Source organism: Nasonia vitripennis, chromosome 2 (genome assembly GCF_009193385.2).
Source record: "Nasonia vitripennis strain AsymCx chromosome 2, Nvit_psr_1.1, whole genome shotgun sequence".
Taxonomy (NCBI): domain Eukaryota; kingdom Metazoa; phylum Arthropoda; class Insecta; order Hymenoptera; family Pteromalidae; genus Nasonia; species Nasonia vitripennis.
In genome coordinates this window covers 21648895-21674199 of record NC_045758.1, presented here as the reverse complement: position 1 = coordinate 21674199, position 25305 = coordinate 21648895, and the positions used below count along the sequence as shown (strand labels likewise).

Sequence of the window (25305 nt, the reverse complement as noted above, 5' to 3'; positions counted from 1 at the left end):
TTTTCGTTGCTCTCCGGTCACGCTGCTGGACCAGTCGACGCCGCCGGACTGGTTATGTATGAGTATAATAACTTCGGAGTGGCCGCGGCCGACAAAGGGCTCCGCCTTTCTTCTTCGTCTTCGTCTTCTCATTCTTTCCACCGCGAGCGCGTATATACTTGCTGCACTTCAAGAAGCCGGCGAGGAAAAATAATACCAGGAAGGATGCGCTTCGCGTCGTGGGGGTTGCCGAGCATACTGTGTTAATATTTTTGTTCGAATGTGGTCGGAGCTGGTGGTTGTTGTCTGCAGTGGTGGAGAAAGTCGGACGGTTTTGAAGTCGAGCGGTTCTGTAGCGGAAATTTAAAGGGAAAGGTCTCGGGGTTTTGCTGAAGAAAGAGGCGTGACTTCGACGGAATTTGTTTCGTTCGTGAGCGAGTACTGATGGGCTTTCTCCTGAGGGTCGTGGCGTTTGTTGCGGTAGTCATAATTAGAAATTTATCACTTTTTTTCAGTGGGAAATGCGGTTTTAATAGGTGTTCGCCGCGGTCGAGGGAAAATTAAAAATTTCATTTTACCGGGAAACGCGATGACTTTGTATTTTATGAGGTGGTGTACTCATAATTTCAAAATAAAAAATCAGTACATCGCGCAATGAAAAAAGGTAAACTCTTCGTGCATGCGCGAGCAGAAAAAGTGCTGATTTGAACTTCAAACATTTTAGAAGGCATTACGCAATGATCACGTGAAAACTGGAGAAGAAAACAAACGTTCAACCTGTGCACTCGCGCGCAGGTATACCGAAGAGAAGTTGGAGCAAACGTGTGAAGTCACCGTGATTTCTATCCACATACCTATGTGTGTATAGTGGGAGGAGGAGCAGAAAAGGGGATGAGATGAGAAATGCCGAGGAGAGCGCCGAGAGAAAAATCCCGACCTCCACTGGTCCCCCCCAATCCACACACGTGCAGCATCTCCGCGTGTGATGTAAACAGACCCCCCACCCACGCACGTGCGTTGTATCGTGCGCGTGCATCTCGCGGTGCGCTTCTTTCGGTGCCGGTCCCACGTACGAGACTTCGACTTCAGCCTTCGTGTTCTTGGAAAGGCCCTTCGCTTGGCTTCGCTCGTAAAAAAGGAGTCTTCAAGCAGACATTGTATAAATTCCTATTTTTCCACGGGCCGATAAAGAGCGCGAGCGGCTTTCCGGGGGCTCGCTCACGCTTGAGTTTTCCTTTGATATAATCCCCTTCGTGTTGTCGTTTGACTTCAAACCGAGCGTTCTTCGACCTGTCGAAAGTAGTATAAAGTCAAAAACTCGCACTTGCTGCCGCCGCGCTGGCTTTTTGAAGGTGTCGTTTTATTTCTTTTTTTCTCTCGCTTCGTCAATGGGAAGCTGCGGATACTTACGGGCTGCTGAGAAAGAGAGAGAGAGACGAGTCGAGAAAATTTATTGCGTGTTCCAATTCGATACAGCGCGCTCCCATTGCTGAACGCGTTTTGCTTCACACGGATATTTTTTTTTAACGTGCAACCGTTGAAAATAAATTTTTGGAATTTCGTACCCGAATCGAGCCTCCTTCAAGCGCTAGTAATTTATAAAATATGTACATTTTCAAGTATCAGTGGATCTTAAAATTGTAATGCAATAATTTTTCAACAAATTCACATGTACCAATCGCCGAAGCATTGAGCAACGCTCGCGTCTGCAAAAATTCGAAACCCCGCAATAAGCGCACGAGTAAGCCCAATAATAAATCGCTGACCGAAACAACGCCCGAGCGTTGCGTCAGAGAGACCAACGACTCTCGAGAGTCAAAAGCGCGCGAAAACGCACTCCCGCAGTCGCTCTATCGCAAGCGATAGCGTCGGTGGTAGGCGTAACGGCTCCGGTTTCAAGGCAACGCGCGCGTCTGCATCCCGCCAAAAGTTTAATGCTCGCCAGAGCATTTCCAAAGCCGAGAAAAGAAAATACACCGATCAATGAGTTCAGGCAGAGAGAAACGAGTACCTACAGGATAAAGTATCTCAAGAGTCGCCGCTAGACGCTCAACTCCGCTCAACATCTTGTAGACACTCGTGACACATGTTGGCCACAAAGAGTGCATTCATATCCGTCGTTAACTTTTGACGGCGCGTCGACGCGTCTCTCTCTCTCACGCTGCTGCTGTTGCTGTGTGTCTCTGTGTTTCCAAAAATCAATGGAGAGACGGCGAGGAGTGGGACTCGGAGAATTTCATTCTGCGCGCGATTCGTTTACTGAATATTAAAGAGTCCTCGCTCCTCGGGTTTTTTTCGACTTTTTTCTATCCTCGCGCGTCTCCTCTCGATTTTGTCTTCGAGCGCGGTGATTTCTGAGACTTTTTTTGTTTTCCGGCTGCGTGATTTATGGCCTGGAATGTTTATCACGTGAGCGTAATTTTCACGTTCTCTCGGAGACGTGCGCGCGGTGATTATCGGCCGGGCGCGTAACTTTGCGTGTACAGCACGCTTCTAGAGTTTTCGAAGTTTTTAAACTCCCGACGATCTCGGATCGTTGAATTTATTAGTCGAGAGATTAAAAATCGAATTAAAAATTCAGGCATTCGCAAAAAAAGAATGCAGAGTTCGCAGAACTCGATGCGCGCACGCGCGTCGGTTGCCAAAAATTGGACAATTTTTCTCGACATTCGTTAACCCTCAAGCCGCATTATCAACCCGGCAGATATTATCGCGGCTCGGCGCAATTGCCCGAGTGGGCAAAAACAAGTCTGAACCAGCATCATCAGAGCCCCGCCAACGAAATCAATCAAAATCCCATCGTCGGTTCCGCCGCGGCGGCCGGTCTCATTATCGTCGCGGGGGAATCCTCGTCGTCTCTTCCCGCGCTAAATTCGCCGGTCCTCCTAAGCCCGCGCTCTCTGCCCCTCTCCAAGAGCACTACCTGCTCCCTCAGTGCTGCTGCTGCTGCTGCTGCTGCTGCTGCTGGTGTATAATGTGCAAGCATCGGAGAGCGCAGGGAGGAGAGGAGGCATCCCGAGAGGAGAGAAGAGGAGAGGAGTCTCTCTCCTCGGCATAGCAACACGCGACGAAGGCGCGCTCGCGAGAGGAAAATGTTTGAACGGAGCGCGACCGTTTGCGGAGAAAGAGCCATGAGGAGAAAGAGCGCGCGCGATATCGGAGGGGCGCGGATCACGTCCCTTCGTTCTCTCCCGCGCGCGCGCGCGCGCACCCAGGAATCTCTACTGCCACGACTCTTAAACTCTCAACGGTTATATTTTGCGCGCGCGCCAAAAACCAGACACGAGCCGATTCTCTCCTTTATTTGCTCTATCGCTGCGCGGCTAGACTATATGGGTCAATAGTGTCGTCTAGCGTGGCTCTGGGGGATTGGAGGATTTCGATATCGCGCTGTGCGTGCGAAATTGATTTTTATGTAGGCTTCGATTAATTTAACGCATCGATAATTAAAAACTTAAAAATTATTTGATCTGAATTCATTCATCGATTGCACTTTCATGAATGAAATTAAACGCGTCAGAGCTTATCGCGCAATTGAGCCATCGGAACGCAGCCAGCAAAAGCAGAAGGAGACGATAAAGTCATCAATTGTAGAACGAAAACTCCACTAGAGTGCGCATGCACTTACGTCACTCAAGCTTTTAAGATGCAACTTCTCCCGCGAACTCCCTCCGCGTGTGTTCTCCCCTCCGGCGTCGCAGCTCTCCGCAAGCCGCAGAGCGAGAGTATTTCAAGGTGAGCCCAACGGACTCGCAATCGTCCGGCAGCAGTAAAACAGCAAAAAGGAGGACCCTCGGACTCGACTGCACGCGATCGCGAAATAAGCTTTTCAACACGCGCGCGCGATCGTGAGAGATGATCCGTGCATCGCGCACCGGATAAGCGAGGAGTCCGTCTCGCTTTTTTTTCCCAGAAGTTAACGATCCTCCTTTTGGAGCCCACACACTCCACGCCGCGGAATCTCCGATGCGATTTCGCATTAGAACGACGCCGGAAGAGTCTGCGCCTGCGGATGGTCCGTAATGAGTTCATTTGATTCTATAGAGAGCTTTTTTTCTAAATCAATGATCGAGAGAGACCGCTCGCAAAATCGAAGCTCCAAAAGCCCAACGTACTTCCCTCTCTCTCTCTCTCAGCCATAATCGCACCGCAGACTCATCACTGCGTAATTGCGGCGATCATTTTTTGCAGTCATTACACGGGGGCCGCGCAAGTGCAGCGCGCGCTCACTACTGCGCTGCATCCTCTCCCCCCCCCCTCTCTCTCTCTCTCTCTCTGTTTACAAACAAACGCGCCGCCGCTCTTCGCGCGCTTCTTCTTCCCCGGGATGTACGATGTAATCTTCTTCCTCTTCTCTCGTCCTCCCCCACCGCGATTCTACCCCCCCCCCCTTCGACATTCCCCGCGAGTGTATACCCCCACTGCCGCCGACGCCACCGACGACGGTTGAGATTTAAATTCCACTTGGTGCCGCGACCGCGTGCGCGTGTGTATGTGTGTTAGAGAGAGGCCTGGGAAACGAACGCCGACTCTTTCTTTCTTCTTTCTCTCTCTTTCTCTACCGTTTTCTCCTTGCGCTGCCGCGCCTCAATTTATCAGCAGAAACGGCCGCCTCCCTCTCGCACACACTCTTCTGCTGCGCGTGTATCCGAGAGCCGCCGCCGCCGCCGCCGCTGCTGCTGATTATGTAGCCAGATCCCAGACGACCGTTTGCCAAGTTTTTGCGCGCTATATAGACAACGCAGCTCACATTTTTAACGCTTCCACGTAATGCGCGGTTTAAAGACCTCTTGAGCGTGAAACCCGAGGATACGCGCTGTAGCTTCTCTAGTTCTGACGATGCCGTTACGTAATTATCATACATCGAGCAGTTTTTATTCGGGCTTTGAGCGGCAGCTGTGTCTTGGTCATTCGGCCGGCGTAATGTGTTACGCGGTCACGTTCGAGAGACCCATTGTACGTTATACTGTTATCGTTATAGGATTGATCGTTGTAGCTATTCGAGCGATTTCAGGACGTCTGCTCGGGGTTTGGTTGAGAGCAGTACGTAAAGCGGCATTTAATCCTCTGTTAATAATCCAGACAATCGAGATGTAAATATTTGGTGTATTATTGTCACAATAAAACTGCAGCTTGTTTGGCACACTCTTATCGCCTTCATTCTTCGGTGCGCGCGCCTAACAACGGGAGCCGCCTATGCGCCGGCTCAGCGCATTTCTCCAAAGCGGAGACGACTCCGAATTCCTGCGACAATTTTCACACGTTTATGCAGCGCGGCAGTTCGTTTTTCTCTTCAAACTAACACACATACGCAGCGGTAAAAAAAGAAGACCGGCGAATTTCCGCGTAAGTCGGCGCATTATTCAACGGCTTTGGATGCGCTTTTTTAAAAATCGAAGCACCCACACCAGCGGCCCGATTCATCCTCGACATTGAGAAGGTGTAGGTATAATGTGAGGGTGTCGGCCTGGACCGCATCAGAACGTGACCCGTACGTGATCGGCCAATGGCATTCTCGAGCGCATGTTTCGCAAACGTAACCGTGAGATTACCCGCGCCAGTGCGAGACTGAGGGCGACCACACTTGCGAAAGCTTACCCGGTCACGATCTCGGCGGTTCACGCTGTGAGGTCATTTCTGCTTTTAAACGCGAGGTTTCGCGGTGTCAAAGGTTTATTATGGGTAATAAACGGGCCGATACAGACGTTTCGAGAGGCTCCAAGATTTTACGAGTTTCTTATGCAAGTGGAGAGAAAAAATATAAAGTGTAATTACATTTATCTAAAATCTGCTCGGAAGTGTGAAACAGCTCGTTATATTCTCACACCAGGAGTAATTTTCTCAGATCCTCGAAAGCCGGCGCTATCGCAGGTTCCTCGAGAATTTTCCCGGCGAGGCGCGATTAAATTAGAGGCTGCGCGAGCCATCGGGGTGACTGAAAAATTATGATGAATCGACGTCCCGATGACTGGAAGCTGAGGCTTTCTCCTGTGACGCAAATTGGTCGCTCTTTCTCAGGGGTTGAAACCGAGGCCTTTGCGCATAACGATCCTGGCCGAAGGAGGGAGAGTTAATTGGATGCCGCGCACGGCGACTCGCAGCCCCGCTTAATAGCTGTGTTTTTCGGATTTTCACGGGATTGAGCCGTTCGCGTCTTTTCCTTTGTGCGGCGAGATTAATACGCCTAGTTATAGAGTTGAGCGAAAAGAATGCATTGCTCAATATCTCTGTTCGAAGTTAAAATGTTTTACTTCGACGATTTTCCTCTTGAAGTAACGTTCCTCCGCACTGGGCTTTTTTCTCGGAAGATCAAACATGGGAAGCCAAAGAAAGGTTGTAAAGCAATCAAAACTAATCTGGTTAGAGTCAAGCCGAAGAGAGAGAGAGAGAGAGAGAGAAGTACTTTGAAGCAAACCAGTTTAGCCCAGCGCGCACATACGTGTTAGATGCTGAGGCCCTTTTTCATCGCTCTTCGCTTCGGGGCGATGCACATAACAGGCTCTTTGTGTGCTTCGACGAGTCAAATCGTTCTCACTCCCGGCGGCATCCACCGGCACGATGATTACAGAACGAATTCTTCACTCCTCTCTCGTGTGCTTCGCTTTCTTATGGGTTATTAATGCCCGCGATAAAACCTACTTCGACTTCCCGCAACCGCCGATGAAGCACACGGGAGATCGTCGAGTCTGGCACATAATGCGGGGATGATGAATGCATGTTCCGTGGCTATAAAGTCCAACTCATGTCTACAGCTTCGGGGTTGACCAGCGCAGTTACGCTCCCACGGGAGATAAGCATCTGAAGACTTCGTCGCGGGAACTACACTACACACCCCGGGCTTGACTTCAAAGGCCGACGAAGATTTCTTTTTTTCCGAGCTTTCTCGCTCGCGCCGGGGCTTCGGCGAGAGAGACACGCAAAGACAATCAGCGATGGGTTTGAGTGGAAAAAGTAAGACGCCGCGGAATAGTCATTGTCGTGGCGCCGAGTGGAAGGACTCCAGCTGGGGGATGCTTTGCCGCGTGATTTATGTGATTTGTAATGTTGTTAACTTTTTTCAAGCCGGTATAATCGACCGAGATGCATTTTTTTAAATAAACATAAATATCGGAATTTTAAAAGTAATAAGAGTGACTATATTGGTTGGATTGAAATTCAAAAAATTATAAAAATAGAAAGCAGCTCCTCAAGCGATAAAGTTCGAGAAGGATGGTCGGTTTTTCCTTTCCGAAATTCCTCACTCTTAACCCACTCTCGGCATTGGAAGGGCGACAACGGTCGGAAACTCGAAAACGACCCACCTTATCCTTTTCCTCAGGCCCGTGTTCTCTAATTCCGAGCTCGCACTTTTTCGGCTCTCCGCTTTCCTCCTTCTCGAAAAATCTCTCCTTTTCTTTATTTCCAGCCTTCGTCCGTGCACCCTTCACTTGGCCTTTTTCTGCCGTTTTCAGTCTGAAGTATTATGCGTTGACCTATGCCTCCGGAGACGGCCGACTTGCTTGGCGTGTTTATTTTCACCGCAACTCTGGAATAACATACAGCGGAAGCCCTTACAATACTTACTGCTAAAATACACGAAGGATGTTGTTTGTATAAGTTGATCCCAGTAATGTTATCTGTACGCCACGTCTAAGGAGATGCAACATTGAATTATACTTGTGCAATTTTATGCTTGCAAAAAAATACAAGTATGCATTTAAATATTGTTCAGTAAATGCGAACTTAGCAGGAGGAAAAACTAGCTACGAACCTGCGCGTTCGCGTACAAGGCTGCATAAAATTACGCCACACTTCCTCCTGCCTTGCAAACAGATGTATCACTTCTTCGTAATAGGTTAATTTCTAATCGATTTCACAACCATCAGCGCCATACATCTCCGATATTCGTTTATACATTCAAATAGGCATAGGACGTTTCCGTTTCGCGTTCACCTTATACACCGAAACTTTAAACGTCAAAAATTCTTATCGACAAATCAACCCTACATTACCCGCACATTCGAGCTCTCCGATCTCTGAACATTATCACTCCAACGTAATCGAGCAACGCGCAGTAAAGAGACTTTATTTTCGGATCCCCGCACAAGTAGCATCGCTGCAGCACCCGCTATATCGCACAACGGGGAGATTTCAACGAGGGGGAGCAACGCCGCGGCATTTCTCGCCCCCGACACGCGCGCAGCCTATCTATATATATATAAGCCGCGAGTCTCCCCGTTCCTTCCGACTTCCCGGGCCGAAAATAACGAGAGAGAGAGAAAAACACTCTCTCGTACAGGCGCACGTAGAGGATCGTCACCATCCGAGCCATTAGCATCGGGGTGGTTTTTGGCCCCTCGCGAACCTCGTCTCCGGGCGAAGTCTCTCCCGTACAGTCCGGAGCATTGTTTAGGCATGTGCGCGCTTTCGATTGTGTGCGTATACACATCGCTACGACGCGACGCGCTGGCAGCTGTCGGCGGTGCCGAAGTATAAATGAACTAATCGATAATCGCTCGCTCGCTCGCTCTTGGCGTCTGAAAAAAGAGTTGCCCGAAGCGGTTTACGTCTACGTTTACGTCGGAATCTCGCTCAGGGATTGATGCGCTGAAATGCTTTTTAACTCGGATATCGTTAATCACTCTGCGATGCTGTGGGTCTAATTATCAGCGATTTTGACGATCGCCGACAAAAATTTCGGAAAACTACTGCAGATCCTTCGAACGCATTCTTTGGTCAGTTTCGAGAACCGGCTGTTTGTTCGCGGAGCTCGTCCATCTGCGACAGCACCTTCTCTCTCTCTCTCTCTCTCTCTCTCTCTCTCTCGCGCGCTCTCTCTCTTCTTCTTTTCTCGCAACTCTTTCTCGCCGCTTCCTTTCGGTTTCCTTTTGCCGAGATCTGAGAGAGAAGCTGAGCGCGCGCGTGCACCGGCTCGGCTCCATTCACGCGCGTCCACTCTTTCTCCGCCGGCCATTCATTCAGAAAATTATCGAATTGTACCTCGCGCGACATAAAGACGACACTCGTCATCTTTCTCTCTCGGCACACCCAACGCGCTCTTCTTTGGAAAAACCGTAACGGTCAGCGGCTCTGTATGCCGGATAACCAGCGCGACGAATTTTTCTTCCTGTATACTGATGGACTGCGGCTTCGAATGTGCTCTTAATAACAACGACAAGCGGTTGATTGACGAATAAGTTTATTGTGCTACCTTTCGGCGTTTTCAAACGATCGCAAAATTACGATAAGGCGATAATAGCATTACGCGACGGATGAAATAAACGAACGCATCCGGCGTTGCAATGAAAATTAATTCGGCAGTCCCAATGTCAAAAGCCAAGTGCTCTCGGTGTGTCCCCGACTGCGGCGCAGAGAGCGGCGGTTTCGCAAGTGCACAGCTGTTGTCGAGCGAGCATTTAAACGGTCGAATTGAGAGGCCTCGCTCTCCGCGTCGTGGCCTGTACAAACGGATGCTCTGTGCTGCTGGAACGGAATCTGCCCTGATAAAGAGGCTTTGCGCGATACTATGCATCGGCCGAGTAGTGTCGCTCGGCGACAGCTCTATATATAGCAGCCGCGCGCGATATAGCGTTGCCGAGAAAAAAGTCTATGTGTAATGTATAACGGTCGCGGACGCTATGCGTGTGCAGGCTAGACCCGCGCCTAATTCTGCCCCTTTGCGCTGCTACACTCCAGCCACGAGAACGGGACCCATAGTCACCCACGAGTGCGCGTTAATTTAGCCGGAAGAATCGCGTTCACTGCAGTCGAGTAATTGTATTTCTATGTACACGATCTGTAAGCGCGTAAAAATAGAAATTGGAAAAAACATAGGCATTTGTCAATTTCCAGAAGTAAAACGCTGCAGCCTCTCTCTATCGCGGCGCTTTTTCCCTTTTTCCGTATAATCGATCGACAAAAGTTAAGAGACAAACCGTGTTCTCCGGGAGCTCGTAGAAGAGGCCACCGCCTCCGCGGCGCATCGGTGTATACCTATATAGATAGCTCGGCGACCCCGTGAATCCTCGACGCGTTACAGTTTGACTTTCATTGGCAGCTGCGCGCTTTTCGGGCGCGTGGCACACGTGACGTTTTAACGCGCGGCACGCGCCCCCGACACCCACGAGAATTACGTATTACCAATAAAAAACACGAGGAAGAGAGGAACTGAACTCGGGCGCCCCCGACAGACTGATGGATAAAAAGAATCAGCCGGCGATTGCTCTTCCTATAATAGATATATACCTTTCCTCGCTGCTGCCGCTGCTGCCGCTGCTGATGTGTGTGTGCGTTGGGACCCCTCTTGTTTTTCCTCGCTCTATATATAACGCCCACGCGTATACAGATGACTCGAAGCTCGTTGCTTTTTTGCAGCGATGCTTTTGGAATTGTCTTTGTACCTATGCGAAATATTGATTTAGGGTTTGTTAATAATTAATAATAGTGGATAATTAAAAAGTGAACGTCGCTACAAGTAGGCGTGAGAAAAAGTTTATAAAGGGCACTTCCGAATTAGACCTGTTAACAGGAAGTAACCTTGCATTCCATCCGTTTACGACTGTTTGCCAAACTTTTTTCTCCACCACTAATCTTGTAAACAATTGTTCGCGACGGGTAAGGTGTATCTAACAAGCATTTCAAGGAATTGCACGTAGTTTTATTAGTTTCCGCTTTAAAAAATTGGTTAAACATTATATCGGCTAGTTTTATGGTTCAATTTCCATTCAATCGAAGTACAGCGTGAAGGGAAAAGCGCTTTCCCCGCCTGATCGTAAAACTCTCTTCCGCATTACCTCGGAAATCAATGTAAAACGTTGTTGACATTGAGACGTATAGTGACAGAGGCATTAAAATTTTTATACTTTTTTTACGACTAGAAAAAAAGGGCGAGCGCGATGTACTTTGCGCAACGCCGGCGGCTCTATGCGCTTCCGAAGGGCGATTTAAACGGCAGTAACAACGCCGAAGTCGGGATTCTAACACGCGAGTTTTACGAGCGTCCCTCTACTATACGGAACTTTTAACTTCCGCGATCCTATTTACGCGTGCTTCCCTTTAAACAAACCGCGCGCCTCGCAATAAAAGTTATGAAAAATGCCCTTTTACAGCCCAATGAATTTTAAATCGCCAGAGATTTTTACGGCTTGCACTTGCGAGCTATCCCCGCACCCTGTGGAGGTGAACATCGACTGGAAAATTGTCTTTTTACGAGGCGTAACCGATGTAAGTGGTGATTTTTTTTACAGTTCACACAATGTAAAGGAGTTATACTACTGTATGTCAAGAGTTCGTTGCCGCGCTATATCGGATTACCCATTCGCGCAATAGAGTTTCTCGCTCGAGGCGATTTTCGCACACGATCGCGCGAACGACCCTCGGATCTAAATACCACGACACAGTAGCCCGCAAGACTGCACACCACGTACCCCCAGAAGTCAGAGCGTCGAGCGGCAACGCATTGGCACACATGGATCGCATAATAGATTAGCCATCCGCCCTTCGTCCGAGTGGCAACAATGTAAGTAGCGATCGCTGCAAGGTTACGCGCTCTGACGCCGGCCAAAGAAAAATGCGACTCGGAAGGAGAGAAAGCCAAGAGGGGAACTTTACTGAACTGCGGATCTCCCGTCACGTGTTCCTCGAGACAGAGAGAGAGAGAGCCCGCCAAAAATCCGAGACGGGGAGCTAGAGAACACACTGCACAACAGCTGAGCGATTTTCGTTCGATATTCAAGGACGCGCCTCTGTACGCGGAAACTGGACACTGATTACGTCTAAACTGCTGCTGCTGTTGCTGCTGCTGCTGCTGACCGTATACGAGCGAAATCGCGCAGGAGATGCGCGTATCTTTCTCCCGTGTCGCAACGGAATTTCAATGAAAAATCGTAATGACACGGATGGATCGCTGTGGGATGTCGAAAAAAGAGCGGAAAAAAGATCACGATGTACGAGGGGGGACGCGAAAAATCGCCGGAAAAAAGCAGCGCGCATGCACTCTCGAAGAGCAGTAGACGAGAATACACGTTTTTTTCTCGATCTCGCGAGGGTTCTTCGTCAATTTCGCTTTTTAGACCCACGTACGTACGCGGCTGTCCCGTCTAGGACTAGAACGCGGAAGCAGACCGCCCGAGTATTCAGAGCAAGGATCAGGAAGAGGAAGGACCGGTGTAACGGCGAGGCGTCTCGTCGATCGCGAAAACTACTCATACGAGTTTTCGGCGCCCGACGCGTCCAGTTCTGCCGCTCTTCCTACTTCCGCGTTCTAGTTTTTCTATCGTTGAAAAGTCCCGGCGCTCGAATACGCTTATGTTATAGTCGTCCTCCTAGTCGTCGTCGTCGTGGTCTCCCCCGAAAAATTGGCGCTCGCGATCCCGTTTATATCCGCGCGCGCGCGCGCATATGGGGTGGTATGAGATTTGGGGTCAACCTCGGATGCTGGTTTCGCCGGTGAGTTCGGAGGGTGAGGAAGGAATAAAAGACACTGAGGGAGATCTCTGTGTATAAATGTGTACGTGAAAAGAGAGAGAGAGAGAGAGAGAGAGAGAGGGTGAGAGACAAACGAGGCGGCGGTATCCCAGGGAAGCCGGCGTATAACATACAACGCTTACCTGGGCCGCCGCCGCCGCCGCCGCCGTCGTCGCGATGCTGGTTTTTTAAGAGATGCAGGAGTCACTTCGAGGAAGTTTAACGAATTTCTTTTCAGATCGACTCATGGGGTGGCCGGTGCTTCGAGATGCCTGAGAAGCTTTTTTAATTGCGGAAAAGTCGATCCCATTGACACAGCATCAGAGTGCATCGAAATAAAGCGCAGTCCCGACACTTGCGATTAATAATCCTCCCCGTCGTCGCATCTATCAGCCGTGCGGCCGTCCCGTCAGCAGACCGATGCATCACGCGTACGCGAACCTAATACACGTAACTGCAGCCGTACACGCACCTATATATAAGTATAGAGACGGCCGCGCACACAGGTATAAGAAAAATCGCGGCGGCACGACTCTCGCAATCTCGTTCCGGAGCAGCGGTACACGATGGGGCGAGGATTCCCCTCTCCGTGTATCGTTAAGAGGGTAGTCGTCGTCACCGGGGCGAGATACGAACGACTATACTCGTCCCCGTGTCCCGGTGTACGCGCGCACACCTTGGCCTCTCTCTCTCTCTCTCTCTCTCTCCGTCGCTCCCGAGACGTTTGAAAAAAGGGAGCGAGACTGTGAAATCCCGAAGGAACAGATGATGATCCCGTTTTGGCGCGCGAGCGATGCAGCAGCCTCCGGATTCTATATAACACGCGAGAGGACTCCTGCGTACACCCTATAATGCCGTATATGTGCTTTCGGTTATACGGGATCATCAGCGTCAGGGGTGCGCGCGCTGGCTTCGTTATTTACGTTGCCTACTGTCTCTCTCTCTCTCTCTCTCTCGCGCGCGCGCGGCCTCTTTTTTTTCGCGACGTCCCGAGACTATGGGCGTATGTGTAAGCGATGGAAGCGCGCGCTTTTCCTTCCGGCATATGCGCGCGACGGGATTATGCGGGTTTCTAGTTCTCTTAATATGCGCCGCCGCGGGCTTCTTTTTTAAGCGCCGGTTTTCTACTCCTCGGCGCCGCCGACGGTGCTTCTCTCGCGACGCGTCGTTTGAGCGAGATTTCGCGATCGCTCGCAGGGGCTGAAGCGAATTGGGAACTTTACGAGACATCCCCGAGTATATGTTATTACTTCGCGATCGAGTGACTTTCGGTCACGCTTCGATCTTGATCGGGCATCGCCTTTTCTAACGTTTTTCGAAAGTATCGTCGCATACATAATTCAACTCCGCATTCGTTATACGCCGAGAATATGATCTTCTAATCCATCGACTTATGCATATAGAAGCCACCCTACAAGTACGAGCCGCTACTCGTATTGACGCGCCGCGCCGTAAACTGATCAAATTAATCGGTGTAGGCACAGTCGATCGCGATCAGCGTTGAAAAGACGAACAGCACGAATGTCGATAAACTGTCCTCCTGCTCTCGTGTATGGCGCGTGTTGGCTGTGTGTATACGCCTCCTTAAAAAGAGCCGATCGAGAGAGCCGATAAATGCCTCAATTAGCATACATAAAATTGCAAATGAGCGCGTATGTGTCGTATATACCTATACGCGGACGAGTACACGCATACCGTTGAAACTATATAGGTGTATAGGTGTGCGCGTATAAGGTACGCGGCGTTACATGCACACCTGTGCACGTCCCTTCTGATGAAGCCGGCGCGCGCGCTCTCGAATACTTTATCATATTGTAAGCGTACATGCTCGGAAGTAATGAACTGGCGTAATGAGTCTTTTAGCGCTTGTTGTTGTAAATGTGCCTTTATTTACTTATACTTGAAAGAATAATAATAATTTTGAAAAGTTACGTACAATGAGCTTATTCATCAGTTGCGAGGGTGATTATAATAGAGCTTCGCTCGCGATTACATTACAGATTATAGACACTTCACTCTCGGCTTTTATTGTAAAAGCTATTATTGCAAAACATTAGGACCTGTCTCGAGTTACGATTCAAAAATTAATAATATAAGCATCCAGCCTCTGTATGCATACACTCGCCGAGAATTTCCATCCCCAACGATTACCGCGACATATCGAAAAGAAAAAAATTGATCTCCCGAGAGCGACAATCTCCCGCCAAGGCCCAAGTATAGTGTACCCCCGAATCCTCGCAATGAAAAACAGCCGAATCAATTAGAATAAATTTGAATCAATCAACCCCGCGCGCATAACCGTGTCATTCCGGCAAAGTCGAGGCCAAAAGCCTCTTCGCGGTTCTTTTCCGCCGTGCGCGCCGATACACACACACGCGCACACGCATAAACGCTCAACCCGCAATGTATTATAAAGTCTCGCGCACATACATGGAAAGATGGCACGCGCCCTGCTCTCCTGAGCTATTGTGCGCTCGGCCCCTCTCCAAGCTCCCCCCTATAAACGCCGCGTGCATATAGAGACCAAGTGCCGCATGCAGTTCGGCGCACCATCTGCGCGCATATAGCACCCCGTGCATGTGTGCATACACGAGCAATGCGTTCTTGTGGGTATGTGGGCCAAGCCGGTATACTGCAGTGTCTTCTCTCTCCCGGTGGTGATTTTTCCTCTGCAGGCCGAAATCAAAGTCGATTCTTAGCCCATTCGTCACTTGGGCCCCGGCGCATTGTGGCCTCGAATTTCCGTGACTGATTGGTCCGCCCGAGATTTCCGCAACGAACTATGCTCTCTCTCTCTCTCTCTCTCTCTCTCTCTTGATGATGGAGCTGCCGATGCATGCTCTCCTTGCCCTCCGACTCGGCCTGATTCTTCGGCTAATGCAGCGATAAATCGGGCGCATTGTGCATCGCAGGGCGACGCTTTTCTTGCGGCTCGCCGGCGATAATGAACTCGTGGGCTATCGTCATTGATCACGAGGGGATATAGGAACGCCTGCACCTCGAGGATATTGCTTTGCGTTTAAAAATTGCTCGATTCAAATGAGGGAGACGCAGATAGACCTCCTTAGGTGTTGGAAGAGCGGCTCGAACCCGACACTCCAATATATCTCGCCGCCTTAACCCGCTGTCGAAACACATATACATATCCTCGCATTGCCATCGCACTGAGTATACGTGTCGTGTTTCGCGTTTCTCAAAATGTATCTGTTTGTTTAACGCACAGAGAAGAGGCACGTCGAGATCCGTGTAAAAAACGGCGCTACCGCAAAAATCGTCTCACTAGAACTCTTATACGGACGGCGGCGGCTGCGGTCACTCGGGCTAATTAAGGGTTGACGTCGTCTCGGGCTCTCCTCCTCTTCCATCGCCGAGTATAAGGCAAGGGGTGCCGCTTCGCCGTTACGCGCACTCGTCAGCTGGCGCTCTGAATCGCATGTACATAATGCCTTATACACATAGGAGCTATGCCGCTGCAGTTTGCGGCGATCGTTTTCGCCGGTGGAGGGTCCGCTTGGGGTCGCCGTCCCCGTGTGTGTACACACACAGGCAAGTTCACCTCTCTTACGGCAGCTGCCGTCGTCGTAGCACCTTTTTTGCTTCTCTCTCGCTCTCCCGCTCTCTTCGATCGGTTTGGTTTCTTCGGAGCGCGTGCGCGCGCGCGCGCGAATTCTCCGTTAATCGAACTGTAAGTTATTGCAGGGACTTTTATGGGGAGACTTTCTCCCCCGATTCATCGGGAGCAGGATAGAGAAAGGTATTTAAACGGGACGATCGTAATGTATGATAAACGTCGGTCGGGGTCATGGGGAACGTAGACCGTAAAGGTCAGGGTGAATCCGCGGAAAATCGAAACTGTTCCAAGAATTTCAGTTGACTGATGCACTCGCACAGTACATAAAGCCGCAAGGAAAGAAAATCTGCATGAAAAGTCAATCGCTCCGCGCACCGGCCTACTCGCCCGCAGACACACCCTCGACTCGCGCACAATGAAAGTTCATCGGACCGCCTAATAAAAAAGAGACCAAGTGTACGAAGCCAAGCTCGCAGGCATGGAAGCCCTCGCGAAGGAATAAAAGCGAACCGCGCCTCCTTCCACTTGCACTTGCGCCAGCTCCTTCAATTTCAACTTCGCTATAATACCGCACATTACAAAGAAGCTGACTCGTGGCTTCAACTCGTCTAGCCTTCGCTCGCGGAGACAAAAGGCCGCTACACCCTCGGCTCTTTCTCTAAAACAAAAAGAGAAACTCGCCGCAACGACTTTTATCAATTTGCATTGTGTATAATTGTGTATCTACACAGCAACGCGTGCGCGGGGAAGAAGAAGAAGAAGTCCTTATATACCGGCAGCTTTCTTCGAGCCGCTCGCGTGCGCGTATGCGTGTTGTAGGGGTTCGCCTGGCCGCAAGCGCATTGTAGGTGTGCGGCGGCAACCCACACCCTCCAGACGGGCCCCTCGTATAAATTCGCTCTTCGGTATTATGCATATACATACGAGCGTGTGTTTCTCTCTCTCTCTCTCTCTCTCTCTCTCTCTCTCTCTCTCTCTCGGGGCGTAAGAATTATGGGTTATTGGGCGATCGGCGGGAGACGTCTTGCGTACGACGGTTGGATGACCTTTTAGTGGAGGAGATTTTCAGCGAGATTCGGATGATTAAAAGCATTGGCATCGCAAACAACCAAACCCTCTGACCGGCGGCACGCGTCTCCAATCTTCTCCCTTTAAAGCTGCGTAAGGTCCCGCAAGATGCTGCAGCGCTGCGCACACACGGCATTGTAAGCATACATCTCCAAGAGCATCAGCCCCCATGGCAGACTCCTTGGCGCGTGGCTGCTTCCCCCTCCCTCAACTGTGTCGCGCGCCGTAAGCAGCATCGTGCGGCACGCAGGGGTTCCTTGCGCGATTAAGAGTCACCGGCGACAGCTGATCTCTGTCTCTCCCTCCTCTCGGCGATGCAAGACCGAGTGCAAGACTGCCTTAAGGACATAAGTCAATAAGTACGTTGGGGCCTCCTGCGCAGCTTTTTCTTCAAGAGAGCGAGGGGGGACTCGTCAGCGAGCGCGCGTACATACGAGGGAGGCCCCCGATGCATTATGAATATAACCGAGAAGAAAGCTGCACTCGTGCGCTGCCGTTGCAGTAGAGGGGGAGCGAAGACGTCGTGCAATTTTCCTCGCGCGTTATATTGACCTAATGGATCGACTGCAGCCGGCGCCAACCGATCGTCTTATAGGGGATGTACACACCGGTATTATTCGACTCCTCTGCCTTGCGGCGGCGACACTCATTTTTCCTTAAATGCCCCGGCAACGTGTCTCGAGAGCCGGCGCGCGATTCCGTGTTTAATGTATATACAGCTATAGCGCAGATGCCGCCGAGAGTTCGTTAAACTGCGAGCGAGCGTAGAGCGCGAGAGGTGCATCGTGCTGGGACCGTTTTGACTCGAAGGGGTTCGTTTCTTCGCGCGGTTTTTTTCTCTCTCTCTCAATCTCGAGATGCATATGCTTCTGTCGTTGTGCCGCGCGACTTTTAATGGCTCTATTATTTGCCTCGCGAGCTGCCTATTGTCGCCCGGCTATATAGTTCGCGCGCTCTAGCTCTATTGTTCTCGCGACTTTTGGGCGAAAACTTTAGGATTTCCGCGCGCGCGCGACAATGGGCATTGTGCGCGTTTCGGAGAGCAATTAAATCATTAGAGGCGACGGTTTCGGGAATGCCGGCTCGGACAGGAGTTGCGAGCGAGCCTCAACCGAAAAACATCGTGCGCCGACCGATTTCGCGAACAAAGCGACGAAATATACGTTCGCGCAACCCCTTTCGAGCGCGTCTTCTCTCTCTCTCTCTCTCTCACTCAAGAAGATGCGCGCGAGCGTTCTAGGAGTAGAGGACACCGCGCGGCACGCTTCGTAAGACGCTAGTTCGGTCGTGTGCCTTGTATGCAAATGTGCGAATAATAAACGGGGCTGTGCGCGAACCTAAGTACGGAGATGCCTCTGTATAATATACAAACGGAGGCTGCACCGCGGCGCTATAACGGTCCGCTACCTAAGATCCCGCTGTCCTCTCTCTATTAATAATCTGCCCGGCGAATCTGCTCTAGGCGCGCACACACGCGCGCGAATATGCATATGAGCGGCCCCTAGGCGCGCGATGTCCTTCCTTCTTCATTTCGTCCTTTTTTGCGCCGAGCGCGCGCACGAGGCGATAATCTACGAACGTCCATCCGCGGGCCCCGACCTCTGCCGTTTCTCTTTCAGTGTTTTTCTCGCTGCTGGGATATGGGCACGTCTTCGCGTATAAATTGCCGACCGCCTGTAGCTTCGATTAACGCGGATTAGAGGGGATTCGGTTGGCGGCTTTTTGCCCCGGCTCTGATGTGCGTGTGCGTAGGGGATTTACAGTGTGCTCTGCTCTCGATTTTTCGGAAAGAAGCCGCGTTTCGCAACTGATTTCTATTTTGCCTCGATCGAGATATAGCAGCTCTCCCTACGAAGAGTAGCACTGTTCAAATTTCCCGTCGTAAGTAGCACAGCTCAATTTGACGCACGCTAGACTAGCACAACTCAAACTTTCAACAACGATTTTCTATAAACGTTTCCCGATTTTTGAGAAAATGTCCCTGATGAGCATTTTTAAATTGTTGACAATAATCCAATAAAAACGTGAAATACTCACATTTTAAGTAATAAAAGTGGCGAGTTGTGCTACTCTTCTGCTAGTTTTCGTTTGAAAATTTGAACCGTGCTAGTCTTCGTACGGAGCGACGATATAGTCGATCCGTGAAAAATCAAGCTTCTTGAAACGCCAAGAGCGCAGCGAATTTCCAGCGCCAATCACCTTTCCATTTCCCAACGGCGTTTCACTCGATGATCATTACTGCCATCGTATACAAGTCCCATAGCGAAAAGAAAAAACAATTTTCCCTAAACCAACGAAACCTGTGACATAAATTTGTCGAAAATAGCGGGCCCTATACCCTAGCTCACGTATCCACAGCCGCATCAGCCGAGGTGCACGCAAATATAATAAATTGTTCCGACGAACCCTCTTCGCGAGATGCAATCGTCCGCGTCGCGTCAATCGCCTGGCGTCGCATAGGTACACAGCGATAAATAAGGCTTTGCTCGTCCGCAGTCGAATGCGCCGCGACGAATTTCGAAATTTAAGACTAAAAGAGCTCGGGCTCTCGACTCGCTCTTTAGGGGGTTACGCGCCCCCAGAAAGAAAAACGAGAGGCGCGCCGCGGGAAATCCCATACAGTGCGGCAGAGATAGAGGAAAAACAGCACATCTCCGTGTGTGTGTGTGCGTGTGTGTGTGTGTGTGTGTGTGTGTACGCAGTGCGGCCCGCGTGTGAAAGGTGAATGCATGATCCCCTCGACCTTCCTTCCTTCCTTCCTCTATCGCTCTCCGTTAAGTTCCGAGGCTCTATCGCTTTTTCTTTCGCCTATGTGCTATACAGCCGCTGCTGCAGCGGCGAATGTCAAGGTGGGCGCGCGTTTCGAGGGGGGCAGCGAACGATCGATTCCTTACTGGCCAACTTTTTCCTCGTCAGATGTTGCGTCTATCGGCTGCAACGAGCGAGGACTGCACCTTTCCTTATTTTGACACGGTCATTTTCCGAGCTTTTTTTCCTTTATTTTTGTAACGTGTATTCTGTGCTGGTTTTTTTTTTCCATCTTATATTATTCCGAGCTGCCGATGAACCAGCCACGGCGATAAATCTTTCGAGAGAGCGCTAATGACACTTTTTATTTCGTTGGCAATGTTATACTGCAACGTTACACGATTGCAGGTTGCTCAATAGTTTCAAGAAGTGCGAAAATAATAAAATATAAATCGGGAGGCATAGGACTCGGGCCACAAACGGAAATCATAATGATAACCAAAATAGGACACAGGCGGGGACAAAAAATCGCCCATTGAACGAAAAGAAAAGGGGCTCATCTCTACAAGTCCCACACGTATACGCATTCACGCGGCTGCTGTTCTCTCTCACGACCCGTGCGAACTTGGCAGATCGGAAGGACTTCAGAAAAGTTTCTATATATCTCCTTCTCTCTCCGCGTTGGGGAGTCATTTCCCCCTTTAGGCATGCGAGTGAGAGAGAGAGAGAGAGAGAGAGAGAAGCCGGAACCGAGGCCGCGTATGCGCCTCTGCTGCACGTGTATCTGTGTACGAACACGGAAAAATAATGTCTCCTCCCGAGAGCTCGGACGGTTTTCCGATAGCCGTTGGCACTGCTATATGTGCGGAGAGACATAACCGAATCGGAAAGCTGCGCTGAGCATATAGCTGTATGGGCTCTGTCATACTGTTGGCCGAGGATTTATTGGGAAAGACCGCGATTGAATCGCATCTGATTTTTCAAACTGGAGTGAGCGATCTTGCGCGTTGACGAAGCTTGAAAAATCGCTGTACGGCGCTTTTAGGCCGTTTATGAAAATTTGTGATTCTGGGCACAATAGGAGCGAGGCTAGAGAGTTATTTCGAAGTGCCATTGACTTGAGTTACGCCGACTAATGCGCGCATGCACATGTCAACGTTCATTACGTTCATTGCTGAATTTACTCTAATTTTTCTTTTTGAATTCTTCAAAACGCGTAGCCTGATATTAACCAGTCGCACGATAAATTCTCGAGACAATCAGCAAGCGCCGAAGAAAGTTTTAACAAGATTGGCTTAAGCCACGCGTGTAGGCGGTGCAAAATAATGAATCCACTTACGTCGCACGTGGCGCACCTAATAAGCTTGATAACGCATATAACAGTGACCACGCCTAAATAACGAACGACAATAATTACCAATAGCCACTTTTTCGATTTTGTATCTGCCTCCTGCAGTGCAGATGTACTGTATAGGTGTAAGAGTATAGGAGAAGCCGGCCGACGTAGGTGGGAGGAGCCGCGCCGTCGCACAACCCCCGCAGTCATCCGTGCCACTCACTTCGGCCCTTTCCGCATAAGCCAGGTATATGCGAGCTCTCGTATAAATATGTAGACCATCAGGTAGACAGGGCTCCGGAAAAACGTAACGAGAAGGCTCGCAATAAATTCTCCCGGGCTTGTAAACTCCTACGCGGCACGACAATTTGCCCATGCAAATGTATGCCTATATTTAGAGCGATAATCCGCGCAGGTTGAAACTTGCACGGATTTTTGCCATTTAAGATGAAAGTAGCACCTTCCAGCGCTGGGATAATTTTGCAGCCAGACGTGCCCGGGGTCGAGAGCAATATAGCTGTAAGAGCTGAATTTATATACCTATGCATACCGCGATAATCCGAACAAGTTGAAACCTGCACAGATTTTTTCCATTTAACATTAAACTCGCATGTTGCAGCGCTGCGGTGAATTTGCAGCCGGACGTGCTCGGGGCCGAAAGCAATAAAACTGTCGTCTTTTGAAACGCGCAGTGCTGAACAATAATTTCGGGACTTGTAGAATCCCGCTGAGTCCGCATACCGATTAAAAATGTGCCTAGGAGAGAGAAGTTCCTAGAACGGTCTACGTGGTTCTTGCGGAAAGTTTCGAGCGTATATAAGTTATAAATATACAAGTTCCTCCTTAAAAAGCAATACTCGTATTCTCACGGAAGCCGGCGTGTCGCTTCATTTGTCATCTCGACTCGCCGGCAAATTTTTTTCTCATCCCACAGCCCACAAAGCTTTCGCACAAGCCGCGCATCCGGAGAGAGAGAGAGTGAGAGAGAGAGAGAGAGAGAGATCCATTAGAGCCCACCGGGCGCCTTTTCACCCCCGACCGCGGACTTGTGTCTCCGGAGAAACCGCGAAAGAGACGTAGCGCGCACTTATGATCCGCACGACAATTGCGCGCAGTTTGGCTCCTCCGAGGCGTCCGACAACATTCCTTTCAGCCCAGCCGCGCGCTCTCCATTAATAACGGCCCTAAAGCTACCTGTGCCGGACACCCCGCGAGGCGCGAAACGTCGTCCCGGGAAAGAAAAAAACTCTCGCCAAAAACTAGATTAGGTCTCGATGCTTTCCCAGCAGCGCCGCCCCGGCAATTAAGCCCCGTGAATTTTTCTTTTTCAATTTCTCGGACCCGCCGGCTATTAAAGAGATACCCGATCTCGAGGGAGGAAATATCGCTGCGCGGTTCGATTTTCAGCCGAGATATCGAGCTCTGATCAATTGGATTTTTAGCGCGCGTCGGTCTTAGCTTATTGGAGGAGAATGTGGAAACGGCTGATGATATTAATAGAATCGGTATATAATATAATCTCTGGGTTTCCCGCGTCGGCTGCAAATATCGAGCTGTTTGCCGTTAGGTCGCTAACGCAGACCGATTTTGATTACTTTCTGCGATTGTAAAGTCGATTCTCGGAAATCTATGTATAGGTATATACAGACATGCGAGCGCTCCTTACGTATATTGTGTGCGTCTGACGTATGACAGGTGTAAGAAAAAAGGAAGAAAAGCATCAAAGCGACACCGAATCCACGCTGACCGCGTGCATACGCGGTGTGCGCGCACAGCTCAATTAAAGCTCTGCACGCGCAGATCGATCGGTTGTCGCAGCAGCCGCTCGCGCACAATGAATCTCGGCATAATCCCGGCGTTCGATCACCACACAGCCTGTATACACGCTTTCGCACAGCACAAAACGGAATTCCAAAATCTCCTGCGCGTCTCCACACCCCCATATACGCGTTCGAGCGGCGCCTCTCGTGTGTACGCTTAGCGAGTCTGCTTAGCAACAGAGCGAGGCTCTCGTATAGAGTGTAGGCCGCGAGCGAAGAAGGAGAAAAATGTAACCGGGCGCCGAAAAGCCCCCCGTGGAAGGCCCGCAGGTATATAGCTCTCGACGATCTTTTTTTCTCTCCCCGAGAGCGTGAGTGTATGCACGCTGTACCGGTGCGCACACAATGCTCGCGCTGCACCTGATCAGCTTCTCTCGGCGCGGCCACCCTCGCATTTCTCGGCCGGGATTTTTCTCACACGGCCGCCGCTGCTGCAGGTATGCGTGTTTGTTTACGCGCGTCTAGATGAGCTGACTTGTTATTCTCCTTCTTCGAGAGGAATGATGTATATAAGGCTGCGGAGGTGTGGATCGTCCGAGAGACTTGTCGAGCTGGATTCTCGGAGTTTTCGCGAACAGTGCATACTGCACCTACTGCACCTACTGCACCTACTGCACCTTGCGCCCCGCTTTTCTTTTCTGCAGCTGGGAACGCTATGAGGACTAGCTGCAGCGATTCTTCAGGAGAAGAAACGTAATTATACGGAAGTTCTGTAACTGCATCGCACTCTCCAACTCTTTATGGCTCTTTAATGCACTCTATACGAAATTCTGAAAAGAGCAACACGCGCCAGCGTACGTCTAAGCTCTGGGGAATCGGATCAATATTTATTTTTCCATTAGGCTTTCTTTATCAGCCACACGCGTTATATTATAAATCCAACGTTTCCGAAAGCAAGGCGATGAAAAATTACTTTTCGATCGTTTAAAGGGGTCGCCTCGCCTCTTTACCCCTTTAAATTTCAGACAAGGGTTGCCATTATTCAGAGGCTACCCTACCCCTCTTCTCTTTATCTCGTACCTGCTTTTTCGTCTCCGCTGACTACTTCGTACAACCGCGTATTTTTCATTCGTTACGAAGCCGCCGTACTCTCCGAAATCGTCTCTGATCGACGCTGTTAAAAAAAAAAACAAAAAAATGACGGTACCAGCGTGTAAACACGATAATTCGATCGACTTCGCCGGCCTAATTAAAAGATACGTATCTCCTGACAAATGCAGTCAGGGCGCGTGTCGGGGCCGTCAACAATCTTTGGCAAAATTAAACCGACGCCGGGGGAATTAAGCGAGCCTCTCGCGGCGTGTGTGCATGTATAAGACATCGGCGTCGCGACAAGATAAGCTGCCACCGCCGTCGGCGCCGTGAAGAAGAAGAAGTATTAAAAGCCCCATACCGGGCAGGCACACACACGGTGCGCGCTGCAATATATACCGGCGCATTGCTTTTAAAAAACTGGTTTCGATTTAACGGCCGACGACGGCGAATCCTCGCACCCAAACATTCTTGTCTTGCGCGGCTCTCTCTCTCTCTCTCTCTCTCTCTCTTTCTCGCTCTTCTTGTGTGCCAACCGGCCAGCTTCTTGGCGGGCCCTTAAAAACGAGGAGGACGGCAAGAGAGAGAGAGAGAGAGAGAGACGGGGAGTGAAAAAAGGGCGCACTCGTGAAAAAATGCGGCGCAGCTAGAGGAAAAGCAAAAGAACTCACTGAGAGACCCATCAGGAGAGTCATTCTCTTGCGTCACAGGGGGTAGCGCGGGCTTTTCTCTTTCGGCCGTCTTCATTTCCACGGGCGCACGCGCGAAAAATATCGCAGCCGATGACTTGTGGCGCGAGACAATGAGAGCGTAGGCGAGACGGGGAAAAAGGGCTCGAGTGGAAGGTCGGGAGATTTTTGATTGCTGATGCGACTTTTGTCTTCTTGATGGCTGCGTCGGTGCGAAAATGGCTCTATTTCACGGTCGTGCACGCTGCGAACGCTTGGGCTTGAGGCGTGCTAAATAGTTGGGCGGTAGCAGAATGGAAGGATCTGCTACTGAACTTTAGAGTAAACGAATTTAAACTAATGTCTAGTATGTACGTTAGTGTGAATACTTTTTAAGCGCTCGGCCGTAACTTTATCCGCAATCAGCTGAAAGTGCATCATCCAAAGCGAGCTTTCTTCGCGAACGAAAAAGCTCGCTCCCAGCAGTATAATTGGAGTCCGAAACTCGGGAGACCCAAAGCAGTCGAGTCTTCTCTTCTCGGCAAGAGAGTGCACCACCTCCAAACTGCGGCAGCACTTGGCGCGCGCGCATTTCTCCCTCACCCCACGAGCTATCCAGCCGGGCACGTATAGCTATAG

The 25305-nt window shown here is 50.2% G+C and overlaps 1 protein-coding gene across 3 annotated transcripts in view; it reads left to right on the top strand.

Moving 5' to 3' along the window:
• Positions 1 to 25305, top strand: part of LOC100117630 (M-phase inducer phosphatase) — an 88448-nt gene that overhangs the window by 58493 nt on the left and 4650 nt on the right. The gene's annotated exons all lie outside the window — the stretch shown is intronic.